The 12,403-nt window shown below is 45.7% G+C and overlaps 1 long non-coding RNA gene across 3 annotated transcripts in view; it reads right to left on the reverse strand.

Moving 5' to 3' along the window:
* The window catches only part of LOC112412135 (uncharacterized), a 97,707-nt gene that overhangs the window by 51,911 nt on the left and 33,393 nt on the right, over nucleotides 1-12,403 (reverse strand). For 2 of the 3 annotated variants that reach the window (XR_003005742.1, XR_003005740.1), the window contains exon 4: nucleotides 4,442-4,629. The exons of the other annotated variant lie outside the window; for it this stretch is intronic. This is a non-coding gene — a long non-coding RNA (uncharacterized LOC112412135). The remainder of the gene's footprint in view (nucleotides 1-4,441; nucleotides 4,630-12,403) is intronic. 3 annotated transcript variants of the gene reach the window in all.

Here is a 12,403-nt window from a genome sequence, read left to right on the forward strand (position 1 = left end):
AGCACTTACTACGTATGCAACATGATGGGAAAATAGAGTTGCTGCCCTCAAAGAACACAGAACACAGGGACTCACAGAACACAGCACCCAGGTTCAAATACAAACAGGTAATTTTAATTTATTGTGGTTGTGGGAAACAGTGGTGTTTAGGGGAACACTGAGAGGGGCACCGTATTCCAGCCTGGGTTGTGAGGCAGAGGCAACACTTACATCCTTCCAGAGCTGGGTCTGGAAGGATGTAAGGAGTCAGCCTGTCAAGAGGAGTGAGGAGAAGGGAAGATCAGCTTAAACAAAGGCACAAAGATGAGAAACAGCATTGGTCCAGGGGCAGCTGAGGTGGGCTTCTGCAAGTCTTCAGTTTGTGTGACAGCATCTTTGACATTTTAGAGTGATTCATCCAGTACTTGGAGAAGATGCAGTAGAGAGTGAAGAGGTGGGAGAAGCTGGAAGTGGGGAGCTTCCTCAGCTTTTATGAGATGAGCCAGAAAGGAGAAGAAGGTGGAGCCATGAGCCTGTGACGCTGCATGAACGTGACCTTGACCATCAGCCCCCAGAGGATCAGTGCTCCAGCTGGGAGAGAGTAAGGGCTGGGGCTGGCAGACAGGCGGTTGGCAAGGTTTCTGACGAGACCCTGCAGCTGGCCTTCGGGAAGCCAGGGTCCTCACTGGCTTTCAGGAGGGTCCTGCAGACTCAACCACTCACGGGCTTCTTCCACCTCCTGCTTCCCAGTGTCCAGACTAAATCCATTCTTCAGGTCCAGCTTAACCATATCCTTTCCCAAGAACACTTCCCTGCTCTCCCATTTAAATGTAAATTTCCTCTCCTGTCCTAGGAGCTCTGGGAGCATTTGATCTCTGCCCCTTTTATAGTTTATAAGATTACGTTGTGTACTTGTCATTTCCTCAACTAGACCAGGGCTCTTGAGGGCAGAGGTCATAGTTTATTCATTTTCAAATCAGACACATAGCACCTGGCATAATGTCTAGCACACAGCTGGGTCTCAAAAGATGTTGAAGAGATGAAGGAATGAGTTGAATAAATAATTGAATGAAATTATTTCCCAGGGTGGCCTCATTCCCAGGAAGCAGGCCGGCTACCACGCGGTTGGAATGAAGAGCCAGGAGGAGCTAACTGGTGATCACTGGGTGTTACTCACAGACAACCAGCCTCAGTAAAGGATGGGGCCCTTTCAGAACCTCCCACAGGCCAAAACTCCGAATGAGTGATGCAAAGCCATCCAGCCAGAACACCCAGCACCCAAGCAACAGACAAGGGTCGCAGAGCCCCAGATCCATCAGAAGCTGACAGATCACTCTGTGAATGCTCTACAGATAATTAGCTGTGTGCACTGGGGACTGAAGGCACTTTGGGAAAATAATTATAAGGTCAAGGACTCAGCCAAAGCAAAGTCAAAATGAAATCATATGGACTGCTGAGGTCCAGAAAAAAGATGCTCTGGGCTTTGAAATCCCATCAAAATAATTAGGAAAGGAAGGTGAGGCTGAGAAGGGGGATGAGAGAAGAGGAGAAAAGTCAGATGCCTGCCCCTGATTCATTGGAGAATCACAGACCCAACCTGCCAGACGGCCTTCTAGCTCTGCCTTATCATGCAGCTGAGGGTGGCGGGTGTGCAAAGGGTAGGGAGGGTTACCCTGTGGGCACCACTTTTCTTTCTTCACATATGTACAAAAGCTCACTCACCCCGGTCTCTCTCCTCCTTGAGGCAGATCTGAAGGGAGAGTTTCAAAGGAAAAGTTTAAAATCACGATGCCCTGCTCTGGAGTTGCTGGGAACAGGGAACCACTCCAATTATTCACTCACAAGATCAGGGAGTCATGTTTAAAGCAGTGATCCTGTGCCCAGGTCGGCTCCGGGCTAAGAAGAGGTGGGTAAAAACGGTCAGACTCCTCCTAGGCATCAACAGCTTATCCCGGGGCTTGGGGAGAAAACCAAGGCTCATCTGTGCAAAGAGAATTTAGAAACAAAAGACTCACTAAAAGCAGATCTGCTTTCTATTAGCACCGTTGCCGCAGCTAAACAATATCTGTGATAGAATATTCCTCCCCACAGGCAAAGATGGCTCCTACCCATATGCCACTGATGTTAAGATAAAGATTCCCAAGAAAGGGGAGGTTAAGGTAGGTTAGAGTACATGAGAAGACTTCTCAGGTGAACAGAGTTTGAGGTTGAGCCTTGATGGGTGGGAAGAATTTGAATAGTGAGGGATAAGTATATGGATTCCAGTCAAGATTCCACAGCTGTGTCTACGGCATTGAGGAGCATCCCCCACGCCCCACAAAGACTTCCTATTGGTTGTTGATCAACGATTTGGTGGAGGAGTGACCTCTGATTGGGGCTTGGTGCCCTGGAGCTCCTTGTTGGACTTTAAAGGAGCAGGGAGGAGCTTGTCTCTTGCAAGCAGGGTCTGTGGTGTGCCTGAGGCATATGAGAGGGTGAAGGCAACATTCTTGGAAGAGAAATGAGGTATACTAGAAGCTTTGATTGGGGTCCCAGGGCACTGAAATGAAAAGAGAAGGTATTTTTCAGAAACAGAAAAGGGAATAGACAGCAGAATTTATTTCCTGGATTCCACAAAGCAGGTAACAAAAATTGAGCTCTCAAGAGAATCAGTCCTCCAAGCTCCAGGGTGAGGCCTCTGTTTTCGGGACAGGCTCAGACACAGCATCACTTCTCAGCAGGGGGTACTGAGAGGCGCCTCCAAGTATCTGAAGGGCTGTCAGGAAGAAGAGGGATGAGTCTAAGTGTATGGCTTCAGAGACAGAATTAGGCTCAGTGGGTAGAAATTATGGGGAGGCAAATTTCAACCCAGCATTAGCCTGATGTTTTCTTGCCATTAAAAATGTCCCCCGGGCTTCCCTGATGGCGCAGTGGTTGAGAGTCCGCCTGCCGATGCAGGGGACGCGGGTTCGTGCCCTGGTCCGGGGAGGATCCCATCACTGCAGGCAATCAAAAAGTAGCTGGCCAATCACTCATTGGAGGACTGTAGGATGCCTTGGCGAATAGTGTAGCATTGAGCATGGGTCTTGATAACCACCAGGAGGGGCCTCTTTAAGCCTGAGATTCCGTGATTTTGAGTCACTTCTTTGGCCAAGCTCTTGGATTTAAATCATGATACCCAATATTCGGACTCACCCAAACCAATGTGGAATAGCAGTGACCATCCCCAGGGACACGCCCTCCCTGTTAGCCCAGCAGAGCCCAGCCAAGCATCACTGGAGGGGGACAGAAGAACCATTTGCTCTCCTGTTTATGAACAGTCAGGGTTAGTAAAAAGAACTCTGGCCTAGGAACCAGGAGACCTAGGTTTTGCTCTTAAACCTGTCACTAACTAGCTGTGGAAACTTGGGCGAATCTCTTCTCGGGGCCTTGCTCTCCTTATCTATCAAATGAAGGTTATTCAGAGTAGTCCTCAGATTCTCCCCAGCTCAAAGCAAATCTCTTATACTCTTCACACCTAACTGAGAAAATAGAAGCAACCAGCTAAGAATCACCTCGCCTTCCCACCTACCTTCCTTTGAAGCCACACCCCCTGCCTCTCCTCCTTTGTTCAGATGGGAAAGTATCTTCACCCCTCTCTAATGTCAACTTTTCTACTTGTGCGCTGGACCTTGCATCTACTGGAGAACTTTGGTCCTGAAATTAATCTCTCACTGTCCTGCATCAACAACTTTCCCCTCCCTAGTAGATTAGTCCCATCAGCACACACACATGCTAAAATAGCTACAAAATACATCCTGTGGACCCTGTTCAGACTCCAGTTTAAAGAAATCTACTTCATATAAACATTTTTGGGACAATCAGGGAAAAGTGAACTCCTACTAAATGTTTGCTAATATTAAGAAATTTCTTTTTAATTTTTAGGTGTGATAGTGGTATTACGATTGTGGTTTTTTGAAGTGCTTTCCTTTAAAAAAATCCAGGGGGTGGGAGGAGTAGGCGGGGCTATGAATGAAACAAGATTGGATACGCATTGATCACTGTTGACACTGAGGATACATGACGGTTCGTTACACTCTTTTCTCTACTTTTATATAAGTCTGAAATTTTCCAGAATAAAAATTATAAATAATGAACAAGTAAATAAGGCACAAGGCTCTCAGCAGATTTCACACCACATCATGGTAGATTCTTCCCAGGGTTCCAGCTTCCTGGCAGGGAGGAGAGGTAGGTGAGCTCTGCAGATAAGAGGACTCATCCCCCAAAGGCCAGTCCAGCAGGCAGAGAAACAGAGGGGATGAGTCTCAGGCTCCAGGTCTACAGCCCTGAGATCGCAGGATTCACCAGACCACCAACAGGAGGAACAGTCAGGTCTGGTGGTGAGATGTCCAAACCAGGAGACCTCAGTTAGCCAGCCCAGCTCTCAACACACCTGGTGGCCCAGGATAACTCCCATTTATCCAGTGTTTTATGGCTTACTTACAGTATTCTTCTCATGCCTTTTCTCATTTCGTCCTCACCATCCCTTTGAGGTTGCTCTCATTCTCCTCTTTGTTGATGAGGAAGCAGACTTAGAGTGGAAAAGTGACTTGTCCAAGGCAGACCTAGGACTTGAACCCAAGTCTTTCCTGTGAAGGTCATGTTCTTCCCCTGTCTCCTCATGGTGAATTCCTTGAGGATAGAAACTATTTTTACATTTTTACAATTTACTTTTTTTTTTACATTTTTAATCTTTGAGTCCCACGCGCAAGAATCATTCTGGGGGCATCATAAGATTTCAGTAAATTTTCTGAATGAATGAATGAATGGGTGTGAGCTGTGCCTCATGTTCCTTGTAGATACCTCTTCTCTCAGACAAGTGTTTATCACAGCCTTGTGTCACAGGTATAAACGCGTATGTCTGCTATCTCCCCGAGTGGATTGTAAATTCCTCGGTAGCCAGAAGGGGCCTTCCACGTTTCTGTGGCTCCTATCAGACACGGGTCAAGAGGCAGTCTGGGTAAAACGGTTGGGAAAAGAGGCACAATGATTCCTTGGCATGGTAGTAATAATTATCTCCGTAAGAACACAGTACATTTGTTATTTTCTCACTCGATGAAAGATTACAGTTTTGTTATCACAGAATAAATAGAGCCGTAATTTATTATTCACATACTGATTTCTTCAACTGTTGACATATATCACTCTTCTGACTTTTATAAATTATTGCCTCTTCATCATTAAAAAGTCAAATTGGGATGCTGGCAACCATAACCCCTCTCCATCTCTCCACTGGCTACACTCACCTCAGGGTCAAACACTGGGCAATTGGGAACCATTCTCCATGGAGTAGCATTAGAATTCGCAGAGCCCGTCAGCGGGTTGGCAGAGGCTAAATGGATATCCAAATTCACTGAGAATTCTAAGTGCCATGGCTCTGGCAAAAGGCAAGTGTTGGCACTCTCGGGCACACTCTGAACAGAATCGATTGGTTAGCAGGAAGTGGGGAGGGAGGGCTGGGGAAATGCAAGGTTTAATTTCCTACCCTGGCACCCTGCCAGCTGGATATAACGGCAGCTGCTAATATATTTCAAACAGCCAGTTTCATGCAACGCTGGTGGTGTAAAAGCTGGGTTTTTGTCAAACCCTGGGAAGCTAAAATGGTGAATTGTGAGTGAAAGCCTATGGCTGGCATGGGCCAGGTGGGCACGTTCACAGGCCTTGACCCCAGCAGCTCCAGCTGGGAGCAGCTCTTCACCAGCCCTGGACCAAGGTCCTCCCGCCTGCAGGGAAGTGTCAGAGTGTCTGCCAGGAGCGGCATGTCACCCAAACTACCATGCATTTTGAGTCAGCCTTGAAAATTCCTAGGGATTTCGGAAACAAAAAGACATCAAGAGGGCTCAGATCCAGATAGGCACAGAGCAATCAGGGTTTTTAATAAGCAACGACCTGTCTGTGCAACTCTGACCTTCGCACATCTGTGGTATCTTTTCTGTAGGTGGCCCCTCCAGGACTTGGTTGATTTGATTGAGACACTGACCAAACAGACTGAGCTGACATCTAGCCACATCATTCTAAGGCACTCCTATCCCTCCTCCTCCAAGAATCTGGGGGAAATGGACACCTAAACTCCCTTAATACCTCTGAGGAAAGAACCTATGGTGAGATGGAGTCAAGGTCAATGGAGAATCCCTCAAATTAGCATCTAACTCGGCGCTTTGAGGAAACTGTGCCAGGTTCCTGGGGAGAGAAGGGCTGCGATTCAAAGTGATGCAAATGAAGCTTTGCAGCCCTTAGGCACCGAGAGCTCTGCGGACGCTGAAGAAAAGAGGATATGCTCCTACTCTCACCTCCCTTGGTAAGGAAGAGAACAGTAGCAAGAGAGGCCATTCAGGGAACAGAAGATGCAGTCGTTGCTATAGGCCTTCCTCCAACCCAACCCCAGCCTCAGCGCTGCTCATGGCCAATCCTAACTGAATTGTCAAGGAACCAGGATCCACTGCAATCCATATTAAAAGGCCTCTCCAGGTTTTAGTTCTGGGTGTCTTGGCTTCAGCAAAGAAGACACAACTGCAATGTGGAAAACACACAATGGGGGCACCGCCTGGTACAGTCCAGTAGCCCTGGACCCATGCATTAACAAGGGCCCCTCAAATGCTCCAGGAACTAAATCAGACAGTTGTTGAAATGCACCCTGGGTACTCAATCCCATTACAACATCGCTCATATGCCCAAAAGCTCCATCTCCAAAATAATGAAAGCAACCTTTGTGGGACCACATGGGATCACACCCATGGCTCCACTCCAGGGTCCTCATCCCCGACTCTGGGCTCTCAGGGCACTATCCCTAGACCTGAATGCAAAGCATGCTGGGCCTACATTTTCTTGGGGAGAGAGTTCATTGCTTTCAGCAGATTTTCCATGGTAATGTGTCCGTAAAAGTTATAAATTACTGATCTGTAGGCGGAAACTGGCTGGTTTACAAACAGGCCCAAGGGTCTGGCAGCCTTTCCCAAGTATGGATTGATGCTGTGACCTTAAATATGGAGGATAAACAAATTAGGAGTTCCCCAGATTTTTACTGCCTGTATAATTTATCGAAACTACTAAACCTAATCTTCTCATGAGAAGTTCCCAGGGTTTGTTTCTTGGCCAGTTTATTACAAGGCTGGTGGCTTCACATTTAAATTGCAAATAGCTCTTTTGTGTGGACATTTCATTTGGTCTTCAAAAGCCCATGGTATTTTTCCACGTTTCTGGTGGAGTTAATGGCTCCCATCCAGAAGCCAGTTCATATACTCAAAATACAATAGATGTTTAGTAACTAATTTGAATGAATGAATGAATTTGAAGATAGATTTCCTACTGCACTGTGAAAACACACATTGAAATGTCTCCAATTATAATGTTTAAAAGCTTTGTTTTTTTTAGACTACTCATATTCATTATTTATTCATTCATTCCACAAATATTAGTCCAATACCTCATTTAACCTGACTGAAAACACCATGACAACAGGAAGCCCAGAACTATGTCAGTCAGTGAGAGTCCTTTTTTCGGCCACGCCGTGCAGCTTATGGGATCTTAGTTCCCCGACCAGGGATCGAACTTGAGGCCCCGGCAGTGAGAGTGCGAGTCCTAACCACGGACCGCCAGAGAATTCCCTATAGCTATGTCATATTCAATTTTGCATCTCTAATATCTTCTGGTAATATGAAATGCTCAACAAGTATTCATTGGGTGAACACAGGAATTCTAGATGTCTTTTTTTTCAAGAAGTGCCAAACACATTCAAGTTAAGAATCTGATTTATGTGCCCACTTCTGAAATGAGAGTAAAACATTGACAAAGAGGAAGCGTTGGTGGGCCTTTGGATACTCATAGCATAGAGACTTGAAAAATTGTAGCAACCCATTCATTTGTTACTTCAACACATATTCATTAAGCACCCATCACTATGAACACACCAAGGATACAGAGGTGAGCCTGATCTCTGCCAGATGACACATAATTTCAACAAGTCTGAATTGAGTGTGGGAGAAGATAGGGGAGATTAACAGCCATGACTGAGGGAGGTGGTAAGGGGAGCCTGGCCAAGTCCTGGAAACAGTTTCTCTAAGGCACGACATGTAACTGAGATTTAAAAACGAAAGGGACTGAGGGCCAGGCAAAGGGGCAGAACTGGACACACCTGGGAAAACTCTAGCTCTGGCCTGAAAAATCCTCCACCCTCAGCTCTTCAGACAATGAAGACACCTGGGAGTCAAATATCACCTCCACCCTTGGGTCTATTGAAGGCCTAGGAGTAGTTTGAAAGGAAGAGATAAAACACCCTGATCTGATTTCACCTCTACCTGCCTCTCCCTTTCTTTCTCAACAATACGATCCACGGTGAACGGTGAATGCTGAGACTAGACTCGACAGGGGGAATTTTTCTTTGAAGAGGGAAAAGCATGTGTGAGGCCTGAAGATAAGAGATAACTGGTCCATTAGAGGAACTGAAAGAAGCTCAGTAAGGGAAGGCTGGGGATGAGGCTGGAGAAGCAGGCAGGGGAAAGCCTGCACAGACCTTTGATCCACGCAACGGACTTGTCCCAAATTCTTAGAACAAAGGGGCTGGACTTAAGCAGGGATGTGACATCACTCATATTTGTACTTTTAAAATATCTCCCTGGCTGCAGAGATTCCATCAGGAAGCACTTGTGCAGCTGAGTAATGACAGTGACCCAGGCTGGGCGGTGGCAAATGTAAAGAAGTAGATGAATTCAGGAAATATTTAGGAGAGAAACTCCAAAGAGGCTAACGATTCTTAGAGCATTTATTGAGCTCTTGCTATATGACAGGCATGAAGTCTCTTATTTAATTCTCCTAACAACCCCCTTGGATTGTTTCTATCACGATCTCCATTTCTAAAGAAGAAACTGAGACATCAAGTGGAGCAAATTGCCAAAGACAACCCATTTTGTAAATGGCAGAGCTGAGATTCAGGCTCCGCGCTCAAGCTCCCATCCTCCTACCTTTCCCTCTTAATCCTTATGCCCTATCATTCAGGTGTCTGGCTTGGGCAACAGGGAGAATGGTGGTGCCAGTTATGGAGGTGGAAAACACAGAAGGATTCGTGTGGGAAGAAAGTTATGAGTTCAGTTCTCAACGTGCTTGTGGGACATCCAAATGGAAATGAGTGGTGGGTAGGCTGGAACTCAGGAAACAGGTTTGGGAGTAGGTAGGGTAAACATATAGATGGAGAGTTACCAGCACATAGGCAACGATTACACTTCACAGGCTTCCTGTCTGAGAATGATGCTGAGTTTGGGAGCAGACTCAATGCCTTCAAAATGCAGAGGGAGTGGGAAGATGACAATAGTTACGAGCCCAGTTGGGTCAGGGCCCTGGGACCTCCAGCAATGTCTCTTAGAAGCCTCATCCGTCTCTGCCCACGGTCATACCCAACAGCCACTCAAAGGGCGTGTTGTCAGGCCCCGGGCACTTTGGAACCTCAGCCTTCCCCAGGCAGCCTTTTGGTGCCTGCTTCATGACAATGCCGCAGGAGCTGCCTTAATACTGATTAACTCCTCCTTAAAAAGAGTCACGTTTCCACACTGCCTGCCAAACGGTAACAGACAGATAATGTACTGTGTCATTAGCACATCCCTCTCTATTTAAAAACCTCCAGAGAAGCAAGCAGATGAGACTTGGAGTTAGCTCAGCGGTGGGGATTATTGCTTGGCTAATTATAAACAGCATTCTCAGAACTCCAGAAGACACGAAGTGGGGCACAGCCCCTGCCTGCCCTGAGGAACCGGTAGAAACTATTGAAACATGCCAATTCAACACTCAACACAGGGGAAGTTAAGAGGGGACAAGACACCTCGGCACAACTGTGGACACAGAAATAGAACTTCATCCTGACACAGTGTGTCAGCCAGCCCCCAGTAATCTTCACCTGGTGTTTGGCCCTTCTGTGTCTGGCCCTGTGATTCAGAGCTGGCCTTGTGTGCCCAGTAGAATACAGCAGAAGTGTATGATTTTCAAGGCTCTAGTGTTCTTTATCTATAATAAATGACATCGCAGATTCCACTTTGGTCTCTTGGATTGCTCACTCAGACACCACGTTGTGAAGACACTCAAGCAGCCTTGTGGAGAGGCCCATGTGGTCTGGAATTCACACCCCCTGCCAACATCCAGCCAGCACCAACCTGCCAGCCATGTAAGTATGACAATTTGAAGTTGAATGTTCCAGCTTCGGTCAAGCCTTCAGATGATGCAGCCTCAGCTGACATCTGACTGGAACCTTATAAAAGACCATGAAGCCAGAACCACCCAACAAAGCTATTCCCAAATTCCGAACCAAAAGTAACTGGAAGAGATAATAGATGATTATCGTTGTTTCAAGCCACTGAGTTTTTGTGTGATTTGTTACATTAGCTAATACAGTTGATTAAAAGACTGGGCCCAGGATAGGGAAAGAATTAATATCAACTAAGCTCCCATTATGCCTCATAATGGGACTCATATACATGATCTCATTTAATCCTCACAACATCCCAATGAGGTAGATATCAGCTTATTTTATAGATGAAGAAAACCATGGTACCAGGAATTCCCTGGTGTGCCAGTGCTTAGGACTCCATGTTTCCATTGCAGGGGGCACAGGTTCCATCCCTGGTTGGGGATCTAAGATCCCACAAGCCATGCGGTATGGCCAAAAAAAAAAAAACCAAGGCACCAAGTATACAAGATTGCAAAGCCTGCCCAGTCCCACAACTAGGAAATCCAGAACCGGGGTTTGAATCATGCCCTGCCTGCCTTCAAAGCTTCAGCTATTTCTCTCACCATGTTCTTATGTCCTTGAAACTAAGCAGCCCCAGACTCTGGTTCTAGCTCTGCTACTGAATAGCTCAGTAATTTGGAGAAACTTCTCATTCTCCCTAGGCTCATTGTCTCTCCTGTAAAGTGGGAGAATTAGTCTTTAGCCTCTGAGGTCTCAGTTAGCACTAATATTCTTTTACCCTGTGGCCCCATCTCACTATATCTACCTTCCTTCTAGGACAGGTTGTTCTCAAAGACTTCCCTCTGGCTGTTATCCATCTCCTTGAGGAATTGGCTTCAATTGTAGCAAGAGGGTCTTAGGTTAGCCTTAAGAAATCCTTGGGAGTTCTAAGGAACTCAAGTTTCCAAGAAAACATAAGAAACTTCTTTCCCTGGAGGCTTATCAAAACAATGTTAATAACTATCTGTCTAGGAGCTCTTAGGCTCGCTGAACAAATTAGAAAGAAATGAAGCTAAGTTTGAAAGAAACCAGGTGATGAGCTCTTAGTCATTTCTATCTTGCACATAGCATCTCAAGGAGAATCTGTGGCATGAATAAATGAATAATGGGCCTTTTCCCTTGTGTCAAGTGGAAATGAGCTGTGTGACATGGGCAAGTCATTTAACCATTCTGAGCTTCAATTTCCTTATCTGTAGATAGTAACTGACTCAAAATGATTACAATAATTATAAAACACAATATTGCATATCAAGCCCTTAGCAGAATCTCTGGAAGATAGAATATGCTCAGTAACATATATACAATGGAATATTACTCAGCCATTATAAAGAATGAAATAACGGGAATTCCCTGGAGGTCCAGTGGTTAGGACTCTGTGCTTCCACGGCAGGGGGCACAGGTTCCATCCCTGGTTGGGGAACTAAGATCCCGTAAGCCATGCGGTGAAGCCAAAAGAAAAAAAAGAATGAAATAATGCTGTTTGTAGCAACATGAATGGACCTGGAACTAATCATACTAAGTGAAGTCAGTCAGGCAGAGAAAGACAGATATCATATGATATTGCTTATATGCGGAATCTTTTTTAAAAAAAAGATACAAATGAACTTATTTACAAAACAGACACAGACTCACAGATTTAGAGAACAAACTCATGGTTACTGGTTACTGGGGGGAAGGGATGGGGGGAGGGATAGATCGGGAGTTTGGGATTGACGTTATACACACTGCTATATTTAAAATAGATAACCAGCAAGGATCTACTGTATAGCACAGAGAACTCTGCCCAATATTCTATAATAACCTAAATGGGAAAATAATTTGAATAAGGATAGACACATGTATATGTATAACTGAATCACTTTGCTGTACACCTGCACCGAACACAACATTGTTCATCAACTATGCTCCAATATAAAATTAAAATTAAAATAAAAGAATGACTATATTGATTCAACAGAGATGAAGGACACTTCCTTACTCTCATTGACAGTTGGAATGTGGGTTCCTTCTGTTTCTGTGAACCCTTGAAAAGCACTGGCATCTGTGGAAGGGGAGTGAATTTTGGAAGGAGAAGGCCAGATGGTAGACTCAGCAATGCCTCTCACCGCCCTCCAGTTGCTTAATATTTGCCTTGGCAGCACCTCTCCACTGGGGCTCTCCAGCTCCAGCCCTCACTTTTGCCATGCTCACCCCCAG

The sequence above is a fragment of the Neophocaena asiaeorientalis genome, unplaced genomic scaffold (assembly GCF_003031525.2).
Source record: "Neophocaena asiaeorientalis asiaeorientalis breed wild unplaced genomic scaffold, Neophocaena_asiaeorientalis_V1.1 scaffold912, whole genome shotgun sequence".
NCBI lineage: Eukaryota > Metazoa > Chordata > Mammalia > Artiodactyla > Phocoenidae > Neophocaena > Neophocaena asiaeorientalis.